Raw genomic sequence first — 23,228 nt, 5'->3', positions numbered from 1 at the left:
TCACTGAGTCCACCATTGCCATGGGAATGTTTTCACACATAGTGACATGGTGTGTTCAGTTGATGGAAGTTTTGGTTTGACAAGGCAGGAAAATATCTTTCAAATGTTAGAGTCTTCCATCTTACTTTTACCAAGTATACATTGATAACATGAAGCTGATGTCACACATGACCTCACCGTAGGCTTATTGGTCTCTGAGGGCAGTAGAAGATCAATATCTTTGAGCCCTCCCTAAGCATTTTTCAGCCTTGCTTTACTAGAGTGCAAGGTCTCTTGACCTGTGTATGGCTTTCTCATATGGATGTACAGCAAACAGATCAGGGCTGACATTTCAGAATGCCGGCCTGGAGCTGTTGAGACATCTTTAAAGCTTGTGACTAAATTTAATCGAGGTCAAGGCAGTGTTTACAAAACAGCCAGGCAGAACAGTTTTATTCCCAGCTGACCAGCAGGCAGAAAGGGCTGCATCTGCACCTCTGAGCTGAAACAAGGTTCAGGCGGTTAAAAGTACTGTAACAGATTAGGAGCCAAGCAGTATAGCAGTGCAAATTAACACACTTAGCATTACTCAGTAAATCACTATAGGATATATTCTCTTGTGACCAAATAATTTTTGTCACTTTACACCTTGCATGTCTCTGCTTCACTTTTATATGGGTTTTGTTTTGCTGTAGCTGCCTGCAGCGGTTGCTGTAGAAATTTGTACGTACCCCAGGACTTCCTAAGGACATTTCCTTGGCCTGTTATCTACTATACTAAGTAAACTTTTTAGAACTGTAGTCAGTTTTAGTTATGGTCATGTCCATAATGGGTCCGGAAATGGTTGACAGTGTGAGTATGAAAGAGTCTCTCTTGAGGAATGTGATCTAGGTCAGATAACATGTTAAAAGCGTGGGACAGATTTTCAAGAAAATCTGTGTCAGTGAAGTTTTGACCATTCTCACATCAAAAAACACAGAATTCATAAATAAAACATTAGCTCACCTAGTTTTTATTTTTGGAAAGGTTTTCAGCATGTTTGCTTTTTAAATAATGAAAGGCTTCCTGAACACTGATAAGTTGTGACAGTATTCTCTGATGTTTTTAGAAGTTCTGAAGTGCAAAAAATAGCTCAGTCTTTCAGGATAGTCTCAATTTCCTTTGTCCTTCTAGGATATTTTCCCATTTTCTTGCTGTATATGGCCTATTACAATCTTGCAATTCCCTTACACCCTTACTTTTCAGATTTTATCCATTCATATGCAGTGTTTTGTTTCCATGGTCAAATGTTATAAAAGAAAACTGTAATTGCAGACATATCTAAATTAAAATTGTTATTAATCTTATTGACACCTAACAGGCATAGTTAGTTAGCTCTCATTACAAATATTTTGGGTGTTTATGGGGGTAATTCAATCAAAATGCAATATGCTTTAGGCCAAAGCTGTGGGTAAAAAATGTATGCTATTTGTGTGCTTTTCCTGCTGTCCTTGTCTGTGTCAGAGGAATTGAAGAGGGTCGCAACTGCAACCTGGCCCAGCTCTGGAGTGGCCCATATGAATTAGCTTCCTCTCCCAGAAATCCTTTTACTGCTTGTTCGGTTACCACAGTTACCGAGGCAACCTTGCTCGGAAAGACAAATCAGTCAAAATCCTTCACAGAACCAGACCTTTCTGTATGTGTGTGGGAGTTGGTAAGCACATTTGATGGTAGTTGCAGTACTGCAAAGAGCTCTTTAAAGTGCTTGGCTGTAATCATAAGAGTCACGTTACCTTCTTCTTTTTTTTGTTACTTCTGCAACATTTGACGATAATTTCAGCAGCTGCTCAGCTTTTAATGCTCTGGAAGTAATGGAAGAAAATAACAGTGGCTTAAGTTATTTATTCAAATTTAAGGACAGGGAATATTCATGTTGGGGAGCTTCTTGGCCGTATTTTTAGCCATTTTTAGGCCATAGTTAAGTGTTTGAAATAATTATCTTAAAATTTTATAAAAACATGTAGTGGATGGTTGACTCAAGCTGTAAGTGTATCTGTGAAAATGTATTAGCCAAAAATATATTCACTCATCATTCATCATTTGAGGTGTACTTTTCATGCATCTCATATCATTTGAGAGGATGTAAAGTCTTTGCTTTATGTTACATTATATTAACTTCTATATTACGTATATTATAAAATATATTACATTCCATCCTGTTCCTCTGACAGGTTCTTCATGTTCACCATTTATCACAAACAAAAGCCCTTGGTGTGAGGGAATCTGGCTCAAATAACCCAAGTTTTGATGTTTTCATCCCAGATAAGTAATATATAGAGTCACTGGTTAAATGCTCATCTACATGAATGCCGATATTCAGCTTGTTTAACATAGATCTCCATTCACTTTCCCCCCTGGGTGCCAATAGCATGTTTTAAACCCTGTGCATACAAAACTGCTATAGCTATAATGTCCCTTAAGATATGTCTTCAGGAAGTTATTTGTCATGCTGTGGGTTATTTCCCAGTGCATAGTTAAGAGATATGAGCATGGATAACTTGGGAAAACACATTTCAAATTATTCCCTAAATTTCATATTAACCTATGAAAACAATACATTTATAATACTGGCAGGCTTAGAAGTCTGGATAGGTACTAACTCTTCCATCTTCTACATTTGTGACACAGATTTTTTTTAAAACTCTTTACAAAACAAACTTTTCATGTTATATTTCCGTGCATCTGCTGTGATGTGATTAAAAGTGCTTTCCTGCTCGTTTCCAATTTTACATTCTCAAGTGCAGATACTCCTAAGAATTTTACCTGAACAAGTACTGGTCTAATTATGGCTGCGAATAATGCGTCATCTGCATATGCATTCAGATAATTCGGAATCATTTTAACATGGTGACGCAGAACGGCTTATACAGCTTGCCATTAAAATCATGTGGTACGCAGTCTGTGCTACAGATGTCGGCTGTATGCAGTGTACACAAATAATTAGCTGTTTTTTTCCAGGATGGAGATTGAAACAGCTGGTGTGTCATTAAATTGTATTGGAGAGGTCTGCATGTGGTTCAGCTGCTGATTCCCAGTTGCGTCTAGCCATCCCCTGCCCATTTAAAGTTGTTACTCGGAGTTAAGCACAAAGGCTACTGGGGTTAAATTGAATATAGATGCCTGCATGTGTATTTTTGTGTGTCAGAGCTTTGGATTCAACCAGCATTTGCCTGTAACTTTTACTTGCAAATAGTTGCAAGCATTTCTTTTTTTTCCTACACATAGATTTCTCATTAATTTTGGTGATTGCTGAACACGCCAATCTGTTTTGAAGAAAAAAGTAATATCTTATCGTTGTATTGTGTTATCTTTGTTTGTGAATTAAAGTTAAAGGCAAATCCAAGGTTAAGGCTTCATTGCCGAAATGAATTTGAATAGAAATGGTTGAGACTCGAGGAGATTACTGTACAGATGTGACAACACAATTTGTTGCGAACATAGCCAGCCGTACAAATACTTAATCACCCTCACTCCTCTCTGTCAACAGTTTGCCCAGCCCATGCTGAATAATGAAGTCGGGCAGTTTTCCATGAACAGAATATCACAGCCAATGTGTTGGAAACATTTGAAATGTCACCAAAATAAATTCTGCTGAAGAGGTTCTAATTCACTGGCTTGGCCCAATATACTCGCCCTGGCCATCTGCATCCTTCTGTCTGCACTGTTGCCTAAATTAACCCACTTGACACAGTCTTTGGGAGTCACTGCACTGATGTGCTTACTGAAGCCTTTTTTATTGTGTTTTCCTGACCCCTTGACAATTACCGCCTGAACCTCCCTCATAAACACTAATGTTGTCCTTGAAGCAAATTGGCCTGATGTTCATGGACGCACCCCTTTGCGAGATAAAGATGTGTGCTGTCTGCACTTTTCCATGGCTGTTCACTTAAATATTATCAGCTCCTTATCTTACAGTCACTATCCAACATGTATATCTAAATGTTCTTGGATGTTTTGCAATGTTTTGGGAAAAAGAAAAAAAAAGCATTTGGAATTAAACAATAGCGAAGGTATTGTGTTGGACACAAGAAGCAAATGAACCTTTCAAGAATGATTTATAAATACTTCATAATATACATCCCACCAAATACATTATCTGTATTCTATTTTCCCCTAAGGTCAGTGCAGGTGCAATGTAGAACTCAATGGAGGGCTGCATAGATGTCCTACAGAACAATGATTAGCTATAGCATTGGCCTGGCATTGTGGGAGGTCAGTGCTGACAACAATTTAGTCCAATTATTTTATTTAGAAAATTCCTTGCGATCAATGGGCAAGCTCCAGGATTACCAACAGGAATCCTTTCCAGGACGAGTCTATTCTGGCAACTGGAGCACGACTAAAAGAGTGTGTGAACACTGCAAAGATGGATCTGTTGACACTCCCCTCCTCATATCTCTATTTAATGATATTATTTTTCATTTCCTGGGAAAGGAAAACACCCATTATCTAGGGCAGTCATTCGTATCCAGCCATTCTCCTTGGTGGTAAGGTAATTGCAATGTATTTTCCCTTTGCGTGATGGAAAATACAAGTTGCAAGTGTTCTTTGTTGTTGAGTTCTTTTTTTTTACTTTTTTAAAAATGGTTAGCCGATCGTGTTACATTTCTTATTCCTTTGCTACTCAGTGAGAAGATAAATTGTCTGGTTCTTTGTTGTTCAGAGACCAAATCATTTACTATGTTGCTTGAATCAAACCCACAGATCCAATCCTGAAGTTGAACGCTAAAAGGTGTTAGATGGTTTATATGAGCTGTATATCAGTCCTGGATGTTTTACATTATATGTCAGCAGTGGCTAAAATGCAAACTCCCTGATCTCTTGATCCGAAGTCCTTTACTTGATTTCTTAATGTTTATAGTAGTGACTAAAGCCCAGATTATGTCATACACAGCATTGAATACAGCACAAAAACATGTAGTCTGTGGTATTATAAGAAATTATGTGCAGGAATTATCTTCAGTTTTTTGTTAAATAGGAGGGATTGTATTGCATATTTTTCAGTAATGCATTTCTATTGTTTGAATAACACAATCTCACTTTTCAGTGTACATAATAGATATAGTCTGTAGGAATGCTGCAAAATATAACCTGATAAGAAGATCGATAGGCTACAACTCATGGGCCAAACTACCTGAAGAAGTACTCATCTCAAGTGTGCTGAGCTACCTGAAGAATGACTGGATTTGAGGTTGTCCAACTACCTGAGGAATGACTCCAATTAAGTGTGTCCAGCTACCTGAAGAATGATGTAACACAAGGTTGCCAAACTACCCAAACAACAATGCAACTTGAGTGTAGCCTAGTAATCTCAGCTAATGGTATGAGTAGCCTACAAAATGATATAATTATCTTGCACTTTCATGTCAGCAAGTTGGCCATCTGCTTAGTGTGAATATGTACATCTAAAATAAAGGAAAGTAGCTTTACCTGGTGCCCTTATTAGCTTTATATCTGTTCAGGTCCCTTTTATAGATGGAATGGTTTCAAAGTTTATTTTTAATCATGATGTGTCGATTACCGTGCATGTGAATCAAATGGATGGCATCCAGTGGAAACTCGAAACCTAGAAACTCGGAACGATTCAGTTCATCTATTTAAACAACAAAAGAATCAAGGCTGCAAAAAGAATCAATCTGTCCATTACTGAGTTTCAGTTGTGTTCCAGAGAATAAAGTCAATGATGATCTAATATGATTTCAAGGAGAATAGAGTATGCACTTTTATTTTCACAGGGTAGTTAACTTCACTAGGTGTGATATCTACACTTTGAGAACCACTGCATGAAATGGAGGTCCTAGTCAAATGGACTAGTAATAGAATATGGTTGGATATTTGTGGCTTGTAACTTTATTGCTTGTGATAGGATTCCTATGTTCAATAAAATGTAGTTCTATATTTGGAATAGGGAATAGCAAAATATCCTTTTATCACTAAACTCATGTCATAGCCAAAACCTAGCCACAATCCCATTTTTCAACATCCTAAAATATATATGTATATATTTTTTCTGTATCTACTGGTCCCAGGCTGGATGGCATTGAGTTGTGAAAGGGGGAAGTAAAGGAGGAATGTGAAGAAGGACTGCTTACATAATGCATTAGATGGTGATTTGATGCATCTAGGGCAGTGTAGCACTCTACCACACATTTCCTCAGTTTGAGCCTTGCAGTGGAGGTACGCACTGTGTCAGAGAACAAAAGAGTGAGGATTTGGTAATATATAATTAGACTATGTAAGACTCTATCTATAGAAAATCTTTTGTGTTATGCTGTATTGGTTTATTTTACAAAACTCCTGTGGGTAATTCATTTTATTTTCCATAAACTCACAGTAAATCAGAATGAAATTCTCAACCTCTTGATGTATAGAAGTGTCAGTTTCTCAGGGTTCGCACTTCATCATGACTACTTCCAGAGTGTCTACTGCCAGAGCAAGGTGTCAGAACAATGCCTGCTCCTGCCTTGTATTGAGTGAAGGAGACAGCTCCTCGCTGGTCCAGTCGTCTTCTTCATTGTCAATTGTTGTGTTCCTGCCATTTTTTACAACACTTCTTGGCTCTTTACATCTTGCACAGTTGTAAAAATACTTGAACGGCTCTCATCTCAGGCCATGTATGTTGAGGATATGTGGCACTTTTGTGCGTACATGCTATTGCCGATGAGTGACATACATGTCATACAAATGAGGAACCGGGCAGGTCTGACACTCTGAACACTTAACACTCAACACTCAAACACCAGTTAGCATGGTTTCATACACTTGATAATGACGTCAGTCGAACAAATGGGTTGAACAATTGAAACAATTAAGGTGAGAGACAGAGCCATAGGCCCGCAGCCCTCAAAGTCACCCTAAGGCCATTTTAAACAGCAGACCAAATGATTGTTGACTGCAGGATTTCTCAAACTGAGCTGCATATATTCTGCGGAGGTGAAAAATGGAAAACACCCCATGGGCATGTGATGCAAGAGGGTTCGGCTTAGAACACACCAGATTTCACACCAGAATTGACCTCTCAGTGACAGTTTAGATCCTTAATTCATGGGAGAGGAAAATAATTTTTATATGGAACCTGAATAATCGAAATGAAAAAAGTACTCTATGAGTCTGCATAGAGGCCCAGCCCTTAGAGAGAAGCCTAGTTCAGTGGTAGCTAGTAAGGGATTGGATGTCAGTAGACATTTTTCTCATCTGAGTTTGTCCAAATATTTTCCAAAGGAGTTTGCTCAAAGTTTGCAGCTGGTATCATCAGAAAGAGAGATTGCTTTTTGTTTTCAGTTATATAAATGTACAACACAGTAAGCAAGTCACTAATAACACAGCATGTTTGCGAGATATCGCAAATGCATAATGCATTAGGAGACATAGAAATTGTCTTCTGAAACTGAAAACCAGATTTAAGTGGTTTACTTAATATTCTCAGGATTTATCGGCTTTAGTTTGTTTGTAAAGTCAGTCTACGCTCTATGCTGAGTGCCATTTCAGTACGTTGATCGTTGAGAGGTTGGTACAGGAAATCTATAATCATCACAGATAGACATGGCTTACTTTAGAGTTCACTGACCTCTGGCTATCTATTGTCACGACGATGGTGACAGATTAGGTTCATGCTGATTAAAATAAATGTCAGATCTGTGCCCCAAGTGCTGTGAAGGAGATGATTAAGAATTCTTGTAAGCACATTTATTCCACAGGGGTCGCAGTGTTCACTGGGGTTTTAGCGCAACTGCTCATTGACTCATGTAATTAATTTATCACGGTCTGTAATGAAAGGTTCTGTAAATCATGCAGCAGGTAGGGACATGCATTCTTCTTGACCAAATATTCTTGAGGGCGTTTAGCATCTTCCGTCCATGGAGTGTCCATCACGTCAGTATCACTATATACAATATTCTCAGCGGTTTCCAGCTGTAATGTGGCCTTTTTTTCATCGTTCCCATCACTTCAGACTGAGTTGGAAATTAATCGCAGACAACATTGGAGAAGGGAAATACAGGCTGTCCCTGCTTTTTACGGCACAGTGTGTTCCTGGACATAAACCTCAGTCATAAACCGGATTATCTGGAAGTGAATCCTTTTTTGCTGTAGATGCAAGGTTGTTATGGGGGTTATGTTCCTGCACACAAGCTGGAAGTCAAATATTTCAGAAAAAAAGGCTGGATAACTGAGATTAAATGAAACATTCATAAGATATTAATACTGCATGAAGATTTGTACCTGTAAATGTACTTACACATGAAGCACAATAGAATATTTATTGTGTCATACACTGTGACCTTTGGGAATGACAGGTCATGGAAGATGCATGTCACAGTGTCTCGCTCACCCTGCATCCTAAACATCTGTCTGAAGTTACAGTCTTCAGACAGATGTTTAGGATGCAGGGTGAGTGAGAAACTATAGGGGACTGTGTAGAACTGGAACTTGTGAGTGTCATCTCAATAAGATTTTTTTTTAAAGGGGCTCATTATTAAAAAAAATCAGTGAAGACAAAATACCAATCGGATAACAAAACCATCGACCAGATTGTGTTGCATTGGCATTAACAAGAGAGGAAAGGCTGTTTTGTGTAGGAGTTTGCTTTGCATTCACTGCTGGATGCCGGGCCATCAGAAGCCCCGATTCTCTCCACCGGACCGTGTCGGAATCACACACTCGCTGCGGGGCACGCGGCACGGGTCACTCAGCAGGAAGGGGAACAGCTGTGCTCCTGACAGCTGGAGCGGTCATCGCATCCCATCTAGAGACGACAGCCCACGTCCATGACCGCTCCTCACAGCCTGCAGCATGGCAGAGATCTAGATGGCATCCGCCCCCGAGAGAGAATCTATCTATTCTTTTTAGTTTTTAATATTTCAGATTTTCAGTTTTGTGGTCCCTCTTGTAGTCACTTGTTTTTGTCCAACTACAACAGGAATACATCAGCCGCTTCTTCAATACGCATGCGGACCTATCATTTATTGAGTGTCATGGAGGCACTGTGGCTGCAGTAGAGGGGCCTTATAAAGGTTAATTTAATTAGCATTCATGTTGCCCACATTTTTCCATGATAACTTATGGGTACTTCAGGGAAATGTTTTCTAGGTCAATATGTAGCTTTTGCTGAAACACTTAATGATTAAGACACTTCGAATACACTAAAGATTCATAAAATGCCTCTAAATTTAGTATGCCATTTGAAAAAAAAAAACAAATACAACTATGTTTTAAACATTGATTTCAATACAGTTTGCCATGTGCATAAAATACAGTGTCATCTGAAGCAAGAGGGTTGGATGAATGCATTAAATGCAGGCTAAGTTCGATATTAAAAAGGATTTAAATACCAGGGGCGAATAAACATAATCAGCTTCGATGCTTGCACAATTTAATTGCGACTGTATTTCATGAATAAATAAAAATGAGATGCATTAGAATAAAAGATGGTGCAGGCATTGTTTGAATAATTGAAAAAAGAGATGTGCTCAAATCACTTTGATTACAGGACTCAACCTATCCAACATCTCTGAGCACATTTTAAGAATGCTTCCCATCAATAATGCAACAACAACAGCGTTCTGTAAACGGAATGGTTTTTCAACACGGATCCAGTGTGAAGTACAGAATGTCAAGCTTCTGTGGAAATCACAATGAGCACCCTAGCTGCAACTGTGCGCCTCACAAAACCACCCTCAGACTGAGTTAAAAGGCCCTGGACTGTGCCACATCTTTGCGGGGAATGCCGTCATTGCACGGTCAATGTTCTCTTTAGCCCATCTGTGATTCCTGTTTCGTACCACCCTTTTCGTGAGAGGTGTGCACCCTGTCACATCCATTGGCGTCCGCAAGGGAAGAGAGGAGTTGAACTAGAATGTGAAGTCAGTTTTCCTTTTCTCTTTATTTTTCAGATGATCCTCATACACTGAGGTAGTTTGAGGTGATTGTAACTTAAAATTGCCATGTTACCGTGTATTTACAATAGTATTATCTCTTTATCCCGAACTGTAAAGTGCGGCCTTGTTCTTGTCCCGAAGTCGCTGCTGTTACCACATTGACAGCCTCTGGTGTGGGAGAGGATGAACACTTTTCTTTTTGATGAGGGTGGCTCTGTATTTATACATTCTGTGTTTTGCGTTTCCAATCTAATGCAGACTTAGAGCCTAATCCCTTAAGTAATGTAAATATTCAGAGCGTCCGTGCTTTTCAGCCACACACGCATCATCGCACGGCTAGATTTTAATTTGATCTTTACCGTTTCGCTCATAATTTTATGCTTGTAAATCCAAGATTAATACGGATCGGGCTACCAGTTGCATTTAATTGAAACGTCTTTATTTTATTGGAAGTTGGCACGTTTGCGTTAAAGCCCCTGTTTATTTCACTTTATTATGTAGTCTGTAAAACCGACAGTTTCCTGCGATATTAATTAAAACGGGCATGGCTGACGAAAATTGCGGTCGTTTGATGGCACGCGTTGCGCCGTTCGTGTAAAGGGGCCGGTTCTGTTGAGGCCGCATCTCGTGAGCTTGTTGAAGCTGAGTCAGGGTATAAATGGGATTAAGCCCTGCAAGGATCCAGCACTGTTTCCTCACTGGTGAAACAGAAAGAGAAACATATGTCCCACACAGCTAGGGAGGTCTCAGATGTTTGTTACCAGCTGCGCTCCTCTGTCTCGTCTGTCTACCAGGCTTAATATTTGTTTGGAAATCACATGCAGGATGCTTTTCATCTTGGTTTTTTTGAGAGATAGTTGATTTCAAGAACCAGAAGGTTGCTGTTTCCAGTCTGGGTTTGACCACTGCTGCTGTACTGTACCCTTGAATGAAGAATATCAAGTGGTATAAATATATGACGTGTGACAATGTAATCTGGCTTGAATAACTGCTTGTCGTGAGCTGATAAATAATACATTATACAATAACCTCATTGGAATTTAATGGACATGCATACGCCCAGCTGTGTGTCGCATGAATCCCCAAGCATGGTTAGACTGTGAAATAACACAGATAGTGCATGTTTTTGCTTCTGTATCTGTACAGCAAAGAAAAAAAGGACACATTTTGTTTGGTTAATATTCAGAGATCAACGTTATTAGCATTATGTTCAGTTTGTTCAGATTATTTTGCTGCAGTGCATTATCAGATGTGTAATATAAATCATAATCTTTTATTGTAGCTATTGTGTTTAACTGTGGAGACATGTTCAAAACCCCTATGTTTTCATTGTCTTCCAGGGATTGTAAAAGAAAGCAATGCAAGATTATTTTTGAACACTTGATTTATTTTTAATATGAAACATTGTAACTGGAAATAGTTAATCAGATTCAACAACCCTTAAATGTTTCATCTTGAACTACAGTATGTGCTGTACTGTATGCTGTATTATCAATGTATTTATATATCTGTTTATTCTTTAATCAACTTATGAATGCATGCCTTACGGTTCTGTGTAAATGGATCCATATTGGATATTAGTTCCAATGAAAATCCTTATGCTCTCTTCTGATTTTTTTTTTCTTAAAAGCAAGGCAGTACATGTGTGTTTCTTGCATCATTAATTCATTTGGAGCATCATGCCACAGAGACAATTTTCAGTGCAAATACTAATCCGTTTTACATATGAAATCAGCCTGAAGTTGGCATTATGCCATGTATCTCACAGGGACTCCATGTGCTCTGGAGGGAAAAAAAATCAGTAAATTGCATGTATCTGTAAACTGTAAAATTATGCAAAATGTTTAGTTCCCGATATGAATGTTTGCATGATTTAATGTGAAGGAGTCTACATGCAGTGTAATTTCTGCAGGATATATTGGGTACCTTATAAATAGCAGTCAGTCCATATAATTTAAACAGAAATTTCATCGGGATACGTTTTAGTCCTAATGTCAGTAATTCCATGACTAATTTTAAAATATCATGTAAGAGTGCAGTTTGGAGCGAGATGAAGCAGTATGAAATGGTGACAGTTTATGTGTACGTGCAATAAGGGAAAAGATCTCAACATTATCACAATAAATAGGAGTGAAACCTGCTTGCTGGGAGAGGAGTGAAACGAATTTCAGCACTTTGGAGGAGGCATATTCTTCCATTGTGGTGGGGAAAGCCCCATACCTTAAGCGACAGACTGCTTATTAAAGCAGCTGGGAAAGACTGCACAGGGTACTATGATACTGTGGAGCAGTGCTGAGAGAACATTATTAGAACCCTGAAGGTCATAGACTCACGTCACTTGCATAAGTATGGCACTTCAAACAAACTGTCTCAAGTAAATATCCAAGCCTATGAATGATTAATCTCTACAAATGTACTCTGTGAAAGGCTTTCTGGGTAATGGTGTCTGCTAAGTACACAATAATGTAATAATGAACACGGTTGAATATACAGTTCAGAAATGTGCAGCTCAGGAAAAGCTCATTAGATTAGGAATGTTTTCAAAACTGTAGTTTCACATGTATGCTCCTTCAAGAAAACTAAAAACAGTAATGTTTGAATTGAGTTTGAATTTCAGTAATATGATATAATTGCATAAAATGCAAACCTCTTGTTAGCTCAATAATATTTTCAAACAGATAACAATACATTCTAAAAGGAAGCTATCTTGTTGAGAATATGTTGAGAGCTGATGCTCTCAATGTATATAAATTATTAAATAGTAAAATACAGTTCTTTATGAGTTTTTGTCTATTAAACTGATGTTTTCTTTCTCCTAAGCTCATTCACTCTTACAATGAGCTGAAAGTATTGTAAGAAGCTAGTACAACAGCAGTTCTATGTTTCCACACAATGTGAAATTTAGTAGAGATATCAAAGTCAAGCCATTTTCAGTGATCACCCAAGTAATTCCCACTGCCTGTGCTCCAGCTGCTCCAACTGATGATCATAATTTTGTGATGGTAGTAATGAATTTTGAAAATGTTATAGTAATTTCCGCAGAACAATGGGTAGTTCCTAGCATCATTATTAATAACCGCCAATTTCTGCTATGGCTCCACAACTTGTGAGTCATTCGGCCACACTTCAATACCATATTATATTATTTATATAATTATGCTTATAATATATTGTTTCATTGTATCTATTTTTACTGAAGCATATCATTCGCTCTGTGTTTTAATTGAGCTAATTTGTTGAAAGTGTCATATTGAATTTATGTTCACTGCATCATTTTAGCCGGTAAAACTGTTTAGTCAGAAGTGTCAGTGACATGGAAATGTTCTTGAAATGTACTCTTTTATCCTTCAGCTGCAGTCAGCTTTTTATGGTTTTCAGTGTTGTCTCTGTTATACACTGTTTTATAATATATAAAATCCTTTGAGGTTCTGTGCTGCCTGATATGTACACTGCAGAGAAAAAGAATCACTCACATCACGTAGAAATTTATACTGAGCAGTGCTTTTTGACCTAATACGTGAAGGAAATGGAGATTATGTTTTTAGCACATTTGTGATTGTGTAAATATTGTGAAAGCATGGTTTTCGATGGAGAGAATGGAGCATATTTGTGCATATTTTGTCCTGTTGGTCTCAGTGGAAGACCCACATTGTTTTTAGTGTGCAAAGGTCCGATTTTTAACCCCATGTTGGATTTAGGCATTCCCACAATCATCTACTGCTCCCATTTATTAAATAAAGTCATTCTGGGGCCACAGGAGGTATCTGTAGTCCTCTGCATCAAGCACTCCAAGGGAGCAATTCGCGCGTACTGGTAAAGTGAGAGTTAACAAATTGAAAAGCCTATGTGCTCTCTCTCCTTCTGTAAACCTTCTTCATCACGTGTAATTCTTCAATGACGCCTTGCACAGGTGGCAAGTCAGCCACTTATGCCCAGCACTTTAAGAGCAGGCAGGCCAATACAAGCACAATTGAAGCACGGTAGATGCTTTGAATTTGCATTTTGGAAGTGCACTCGGGGAAGTGCTGATGTCTCTCTTCAGTAGTGTCTATATTGGAAATATATTTCAAAATGACTTCACCATCCTGTGAAGGACATCCTTTTATATTTATTTTAACCATTTACAGCAGTAATTTGCAACGGTAAATTGCATTGTAATTTTTGGTGTAGGCTGAGAGTGATTCAGTTCGTATGTATATATGTATACAGCCATGCGTCGGTTAATGTCCACGATGACGTTCTGTGAAATGGGACGTTATGTGATTTGGACGTTGTGCAAACACCATACTATAAACAGTATATGGTATACTATGTACTGTACCATTATACGCCTGGCAGTTAAATCACTTTATTTCCATGAGACGTGAGATACACGTGTTTTGCGTGCGGGAAGCACTGCCTTCACTACGTCCAGTTATGTTCACTACGTCCTGTTCTATGATCAGGATTTTTAAACTTTATTATAACCTTATGGGACTACGGACGTATATGCGAACGGACGTTGTCCAAATGGACGTTAAGCTGCACATGACTGTATATGTGTGTGTGTGTGTGTGTGTGTGTGTGTGTGTGTGTGTGTGTGTGTGTGTGATACATTTAAATGCATACAGGCAAGTGTGAATGCAGAAATGGTATGTAACATAAACTATTTAACACACTGTGCAGAGTTTGGAAAAAGGGAGGAGGGAATTTAGTAGGAAGAAAGAGGAATGAGAGATGACCTTACATCAGCACTAATATGGACAATGTAGTGCAGAGGTGGTAGACGTATATGTTTACAGGGATGCATATGCAGAGAATAGCTTGGACAAACAGAAAAAGTAGTGTCAGTCAAGCATGGAAAAGTGCTAACACCAGTGTGCTCTGACCTAGAACTTTTGTTGTGTGATTAGCATTTAACTTTCCTATAAATTTATATAAAGGCAAGATGTGTTTAAATGCTGTGCTCAGTATCAGTGGCCTGGGGTATTCGAGCATAGGTTTTCCATTTCCCTTCCACAGGGTTAAATCAGGTAATGATGTAGGCTTCTGTGGTCATGCCATTGCTTATTTTAATGTCTTTTTCTTCTGATGGGCGTAGTTACATGATTTTAATTGGCTGTATCAGGAGCGTAAGAGATTATTGTCAAAATGTTGTGATGGGAAATGTTCTTTCTTGATCCTTTGTTAATAATGTCCCATGTCATGATTATGGATTTTCAACAGAGAAACCAATTTCCCATAATCCTCATTGAAAGAAAGAGCTGAGAAAAAGCTGTGACAGAGAGCAGGACCCCATAGAACACAACAAGTTATTTGGCAAAAAGCGAACCTTTTAGAACCTCGATCCTGCAGTGGTATTTACATTTCTGAAGCACTGCCGTGCAGTCAGTATAATTTCCAGATGAATGGCTTCCTCACTCCAGCACACTGACTATAAAACACCCAGAAAAGCGGAATTTCCACAAGTGTCATTTTTCAATGCTAGATATGACAAAAAAAGAAAAATAATAGAACCAGTTCTTTGACAGCATGCACATGGACTGAAGAGCAGACAGGATGTTGCTTTGTAATTTGTAAAGCCTACACGCATGCTTGCATCCCCCAACTCTCCCTGCAAACTTGCGCACACACACACACACACACATAAACCACACACACACACGTAGGATATGTAGCCCTGTATTGCATTTGTGGGCGTGTGATGGATGAAAGGGTGGACGGTCACATAGCTACGCAGGGGTCAGAGTTGAGATGACCGGTCAGGTGCCTGCAATCATTTTTGGTATTCGCTGCCCCCAGGCTCTGTATCTGACACCAAAGGCATTTGCCCACTCCCCCGTTACACACGAAGAGCCACCAGTTTTTGTGCATCTGCAGGCATGGCCATTATATCCTCATAACCCCTTCTTAAAGTGTGGCGCAATCATAAATAAACATTTACATTGATCAGTGGCACAGTGAGGTCGCAGGGTAAAACAACACGGAATCACGCATGAAAGTTTCGGTTAAGATGAAGTGCAGTGTTTATGCACACCATGCCGTGTGGGCATTTTCCACCTGGTAACCACAACAGTGCCTAGCAACAGCATGTTGTTTATGCCTTTCATTGCTGCTAATGCCATGTTTACATCTTTCAAAGGAGAGACATGCATGACCCTCAGCCGTAGTCCAATTACACCTTCTCTTACCTTTATTATTGTGAATAAATGAAATAATTCCCGACTTGATTTCAATTTATGTTTTAGTTAACAGATCATGTAATTTACCACTGGTTTGTTCATTTTTTTGTGGCTGTCACATTTTGCACATCCCAAGCATGTTAACTATATATTTCATACGTAAATGCAAATACTGTTCTTGCTATTTACGGGGAATAACAACAGCTAAAGCAGGAAAATAAAATGCTATTTCCAATAGTAGTCCCATAGCTTTTTACATGTATGGGAGCAAGGATGACATGTTAACTTGCGTTGTTTTATCTGTTGCCGTGGCAAACCCAGTCAGCTAATCCTGCTTGACAGCAAAGTACAGTTTTAAGTCTGATGTGGTGGACTGTCCGCTGAAAGGCATGTGATTGCATAACCTGCACTGATAAGTGTTCAGAGCTTGTAACCATATTTCAGCAGAGATTCACTTTTCTTCTTTGGTTCAAATCCAGTTGTGAATGCAACATAAAGACCAGTATTGTTCCAATTACATGCCTGTGACATATAAACAAAGATAGCCAGTGGATTACCATTAATCATGCTCATAACCGTTACAATCGTACTCATCACAAAGCAGTAATATACCATCAGCAAAGCAAAGAGAATGCAAGAATGATACTGAAATGAAGAATAGAAATATGTTGTGAACTGTGGTAATGCTGTGCAATGGCCAGCATAGCCATCAGATAAAATCAGTAAAAGAGTGCCCTTCATGATCATTAATACTGAGTTCACTGCCCACTGACCTAGTCTCTAAGTGGTCACAGTCCAACTCATTCATGCATGATTACTTTCGACCCAGATCTATATGCTAATCTGCACTTTTGGCTAGTATATTATTATTATTATTATTATTATTATTAGTAGTAGTAGTATTAGTCATTTGAGAGGGGAAGAGTTAACAGTAAATATGTCAAAACATAAGAATTGTGGATGTGCAGCCTTAATCAACAGAGTGTGGCCTGGCATTTGAAAACAAATGTGTGGATATTTGTCCAAATGTGAATGCACATTGGCTTTGGCTTAACCTCCAGCCAAAAGCACATTCATTTGAACAGAGAAAAGGGCAGAAAGCTCTCGCCACAAGCGCTCTCATGTTCACGTTAAAGCTTGAAAGTGATGGCCATAACTGTTTTGAAAGAGGAATATATGAATATTCATCTTTCTCCGAATGCCAGCTGCCATAAATTCTGGGGACAAAATGAAAACTCCAGACTCTCAGTGTTTTTTTTTTTTTTTTTTTTTTGCAGCCCACCCGTATATTTATTGGATTTTGAAGTCCAGATGGCATATCCTCAGTGACAAGGTTCTTGTTTGTAGCCGGTTGATGTATTTTGAATTGTTCCAAACATTGCAATCACCAGCCCTTTTGTTTTGTGCAAAGGGGACACTGGGGAAAATACCCTCACTGAAACACAAGCGCATAAGAACTTTAGATGGAAAATCTTGGTCATGTGCTATTTCTTCTCACAAAAAGACATTTAGCACACACACGCACACAGATAAAACATAACACTAGGGAGCTTAATCTAACATGACAAAACCTTTCAACAAACAAACCTTTAATTAATTGAATTGAACCCAGGCTTCTCTAGTGTGCACTGTGCCACTCCACACTCAATTTGCACTGCTTTTTGATTAGAGGCTTCAAATAAGTCCAGGTGTTTCAAAGTCAAAAAAGTGTCTTTCAAAGCTATACAGTGAAGCAGAATTTGGCAGCTGCACCACTGTTGAAGACTACATAATGACAGCTTTTTAAATTGCACTTCAGTCGAGAGGTTGGCATGAGTGCAGCGCGTCTGCCGGCAGGATTCTGATCGTCAAGTCCTTCAGCTCGAATTCCTCCTCGCAGCCCCAAGGATGAGGCAGGTCATCTCGGATATTGACAGGATTCTTGAAGAGAATCGACTGGGTGAAATAGGAGGGAGAGGTGGGCCTTGGGAACGGCTGATTGACCCCCGAGAACAGAGCTGCAGAAATTCGCCAAGTGTTAAGAAGTAATGTGATGGAGGAGGTCATTGTTTCTGTTCATTTATTTCGGAAAATCTAGTAGATAAAATCCATTTGCATAGCATTGGGGTGATTTCGTGGCTTAATTTTTGAATGAGGTGCCATTTAAACCGGGCTATTGTCGTGCTAATGGTCACCACGTAATATAGCGTATGACTGTATATAGGTGTATGACTTCATTGTCCAATGTTACCACAAAAGACATGTTACGACCCACCCGCACCACAGAACCTACTTATACCCTAGTGAGGCTGTGGAGGGTGGTGAGGTGTGACCGAGAATGTGCACTACAGCGCTGTCAGAAACAAAATGAAAAGAATTTCCACATGGGTGCAGCCATCTCAGGAGATACAACAGGTCTGGGGTGACTCATCAGCTCCGTCCGCTGTGAAAGGTGCTCCGGGGAAACGTCGTCTGGCTCCTCAGGACGTGAAACCAAAAACAAGAAACGCAAAGTCCCACCCAAAAGAAATGATGGGGAGGAAGTGAGGATGCTCTGTTTGACAATGGGCATGCACAATATGGCAACTTGGCTCCACATCTACCTATCTGGCAACAACATGTTTTGGTCCTGAAATGGTGTTTATATAAACAGGCATTTATTTTTGGCAAAAAAAAAAACATATTCATACCATATTACCAAAAAAATGCCATATTCTGAGGACCTGGATAATGGCCAACAACACTGGTGCCTGCCTCCTACATCATTTGTGAATCTTCCCCTTCAGACTTGTCATGCAATGACATTACAGAGTGCCCAAAACAAAAGAAATGAGTAAATGAGTGGTAATGTGGATGTGGAGTGAATCCTGAAGGGAATTATTACATTACATTACATTACAATGATTTAGCAGAAGCTCTTATCCAGAGCAACTTCCAGCACGACACAAAATAAGTGTATCCATTCAAATTGAATGAGCAACAGTGTCAGACCAGGCTAATACTCCCAGACTAGTGAGTGTGAGAATAACGCTATTCAAGCCCTACCACAAGTTAATCTGTGCAATCTGACTAGGCAACGGAAGGCAAGCATACTACCATACATCAGTCACTAGATCACAGAATCCAACATGCATTGCAATACTACACGTAAAACAAACAGCAAGTGCAAGAAGTACTAAAGGTAGGAGGTGTCAGGGGGTGAGGGTTGAGGTGGAACCGAGATGCGGTCTGAAGAGGTGGGTCCTCCTCAGTCTGTGTTGGAAGATGGCCAGTGATTCCGCTGTCCTGACCCCCGTGGGGAGTTCATTCCACCACTGAGGGAATCCTAACAGGCAAGACACCTTTTGCCCTTCTAAAATGCCTTTACATTGAATAACATCAAAATTCAAGGCAGCAGTACTCAAGCATGTCTTAACTCTGCTCTACAATTCAAAGGCCTCCTTCCCTCCCGATGCTGAAACAGCACACGCTCCTGTGTGGAGACATTGTCACTTCCTGTGTGTAGAAGTTATCTAACAAAGACCTGGAATTTCCGGCCAAGGGCCCCTGTTCTAAAATTGATTTAACATGCTTTTTTTCAGGGAGGAGGCATCTGAAACATTCTGAGTCTGCCTCATAAAACTCAAGATGAAATGTTTATCGTAGGCTCCACGATGCTATATCTGTGGCAGGCAGAATATTGACTCCAGCCTACATATGAGTGGGAATTCACAATGCTCCTCATGCTGAAGAGCCTATGTTCATGGTTAATTATCAGTTATGAATCTTTGATGAAGTTGGGAACAATTCGTAAGGATCCATTTCCAATTGTTCTAGTGTGACTGTTAATCTTTTCTGTATTTTTTTTTCTTTTCTTTCTGTTATCTTCAGCACAGTATCTATGAGAAATGTGGTGATACTTGTTGTCCTTCCCTGTAATTCATAAGCACTTCCATATTTTATCTGGGAAAAGTTGATGGTATTCAAGTTTCCGTGTCTTATACTCCAGTACAGATTTTAAACATATTGCCAGATAAAATAATAAAAATAATCCTCATTCCAGGTTTGGAAATTAATGCCAGGTCATTACATTTAAACTTCCAAGCAATAAATTCTAAAAAGAATGTAGAAACAAGTACTGTAGGTTTATATATGCATGGCAGCCAGTATTTCCTGTATAAATAGTTTTGTTGACTTCATTTGTAAGGCTTTGACATGCAGTGATTGTAGAGTGCATGCTTAGTTTAGGAAAATAACTGAACTGGGAATCTATCACCGAGTGTAATATTTGCACAGCAGTAGGCATTTTATTACCGTCTCTTTTAAAAGCATATATTTCCTGCATCATTTAAGAAACATATTTTCATTTACAGAGATCATTTACCCCCATTACAAATATTTGCTGAAGTTAATATTTATATTTATGTGTGTATATTTTTCAAGAAGGAGGCATTCCTCTCAATGGCAGCATGATGTAGGCTTCATAAATGGAATTTACAACTATTTCATATCCATTAAAGTACTTTATATATGGTATAAACAGGCATAGCTAGTGACTACTTCTTCAAAGTCATCAGTTTATGCTTAGCTGAGTCAATGATAAAGATATAATGTGTGTCACTCTTGTTCATAGAGCACATGAATTAAAAGTCAATCATACCTCATCTATCACTGGACATTCCTTTTTTCCCCAACAGAAACATCTAGAGGGTCTTGTATAAAACAGGCAGTACACTATAAAGTGGTTCTTAAGCTGATTACCTTTTAATGGATGATGGCCTCATAATTTGATAATGCACTTATATAAAATCCCTCTGTGGCCCTCAAACACATTTATTTCATTGTTAAGAAACACTTTCTTCAAAAAGAACATGAATGAAATATAACTATAGGTTGTGATTGGTGCAGTAGAAGAGCTTGACCAGGCTGTTGCATCTATTCATCTACAGTTTAGTTCAGACTGCAGTTGGTCCTAAACTTTTGTTGTCTTGCATGACATACTCAGTTTTGCTGTCATTGATATAAATGGTAATTGTTTGGAGCTTTGCGACCACAGTGCACAACTGAGATCAGTGGAATGGACTTAAAGGACTAAAGCCCACTCAAAAAACTGGATATGTTTCTAGTAATTGCATTGAGCGTTCAGATATACATTCTATCAAGTTTAGATTTCTGAACAATATGGTTTATTTTAGTAGTGTAGTTAAGTATGTTTCCATTCAATGTCATATAACAGATTTTTAATTGTCTTTCAGCTGTTGAATCCTTGGGGAAGTTATTGGGGTTCATAAAGGTAAGTGGTGTGTTTTATGGACGATTGGGGTTGGCGTAAATCTGGCCTGTATTGGTGTCTCATGTTGAGAAGCATTCCTTTCTTTTTTTGCATGTTTGCAGTTGGTTATACACTCTAGAAATGTCCTTACAGAAATAAAATTGAACAAGAGTATCCCCAGTTAGATAGATAGAATGTAGAATATAGAATATAGAATTCAAACAGAATTTAAAATGACTCCCATAGAAATCTAAATATGTGGTTTTAAATGTACTAGAATACCAAAATATAAAAGATAGAACTTTTTTGCAAAAAATTTCTGGAATGTTTCTCTATTGCCTAAAGAGATAATGAGGGGTCCAAGTACAGTTGTATCTATCAGCATGTGCCATTACATTCATTGATTTGATATTGAAACCTAAATGCTTGTATTTAGCATTTTGATATTGTATTTTTGGTTAAAGGCTTACAAGTTAAATAATGCGTCACCTTAAATGCAATTATTCACCTCAGCATAGCTTGTGAAAATGACGAATGCAATGGTGTAGCATAAAATGCAAATCCACTTAAACCTAAACCCTCTATGTGATACAAAAAGGGTTTCTGCTTCTGTGGCAAGAATCTTTGTTGAGTTTTTTTGCGGATTTTGTGCTGTTTCAAGCAGAAATGCAGACGAGGAAATGAGAAAAACAGGACAACTTGTAATATTGTTATTCTAAAAAAGGGCTTGTGCGCAGCTTTAGCAGTTGCTGAGCTCTGGCCAGCCAATAAGAACTTTTGCTCAGCCACATCTGACAGTGATTTATGGCCCTGAAGCGCTCTTGTTCACTGATCATCCCCATTAGCAATGGAGTGGGGCATGCTGGGAATGTGTAGAGACTAGTATTACTTGTAATAGGTTCCAAGCCAATTCATTAATAACAGGGATATGCATCATGACACTTGTGGCAAGCCTGACCTTATATGAAATGCTCACTCCTCACATTGTTCTATCTGGAGCCATTCGCTGTCCCTTTCTGGTCTTGCTCAAGCCTGTAACTGCAAATTGTAAAAGCCTAATATGGCTCAAGCATAAAATTGAAAATGAATAATTTTGCTTTATTGATTAGAATCACGCGTTATTTTGAGATGGATGACTTTGCCACAAAAGATAACGGGTCATCAGTGCCTTAACATTCTTGTGGCATGTATTCTGTGTATGATTACCAGTTTTCAGAATGCTATCAGTAGTTGTTTTTTGTCAGTTGCTAGCAGTCAGATGAATCTACTGTTTATTAAGATACCATATCATACCAAGCTCTTAAACACTTACACATTTGCCTTTCTGCAGAAAATTAAATAGGATGTATTGTATGTGTATCAGGATGTATTTCTAACACAATAGTGAAGAAAAAATGAAAACTGCAGAAACAAAAAAAAGTCACTTCCATACTGGTAGAGCACAAGGGGTTAATGGCTCATTGTGCTACCACACTGCTGCTTATGTTGTTCATTTTAACAGCATAACAGCTTCATATCAGATTTTGCAGGGTAATGTATTTAAATCCTGTATTGCATTTTCTGTCTGTTCTCACCCAACAAAATTCAGAATTCTCTCCAATTCAGGGACAGTCAAGTCATAAAAGCATTGTAAGCATGAGTTATACTGGACTCAGCTGTACTATTTTTTCTTTATTTTGTCACACATATTTGCAAAATTGTCTGTCTGCCTTCCTCTCAGATCAGTGGAGTTCTAGTGGAACTCCAGGCGTGAGGTGTGGTGTGGTGGTGGCTAGATGGCTACAGTGTTTTGTCATATTTTGTTAGGCAAATGTTGTTAGGGTTTTTGTGTCCTGACAGCCTTCAGCACTATATTTTTAGAGATGTGTGTTCATTGAGCCCCACATTACAACAGTGTGTTTCTGTGACCCCCCCTTCTAGTGTCACCAGATCTTCTCTGAAACA

General features: G+C 38.8%; 1 protein-coding gene across 21 annotated transcripts in view; it reads left to right on the top strand.

Annotated features, from left to right (window-relative positions):
* LOC118769682 (receptor-type tyrosine-protein phosphatase delta-like) overlaps nucleotides 1–23,228 on the top strand; it is a 236,546-nt gene that overhangs the window by 49,334 nt on the left and 163,984 nt on the right. For all 21 annotated transcript variants that reach the window (XM_036516937.1, XM_036516923.1, XM_036516935.1 and 18 more), the window contains exon 4: nucleotides 21,268–21,305. The gene's annotated coding sequence lies outside the window, so the exon portion shown is untranslated. The remainder of the gene's footprint in view (nucleotides 1–21,267; nucleotides 21,306–23,228) is intronic.

This window comes from Megalops cyprinoides, chromosome 22, assembly GCF_013368585.1.
Source record: "Megalops cyprinoides isolate fMegCyp1 chromosome 22, fMegCyp1.pri, whole genome shotgun sequence".
Lineage (NCBI taxonomy): Eukaryota > Metazoa > Chordata > Actinopteri > Elopiformes > Megalopidae > Megalops > Megalops cyprinoides.
This window is presented reverse-complemented; position numbering and strand designations above follow the sequence as displayed.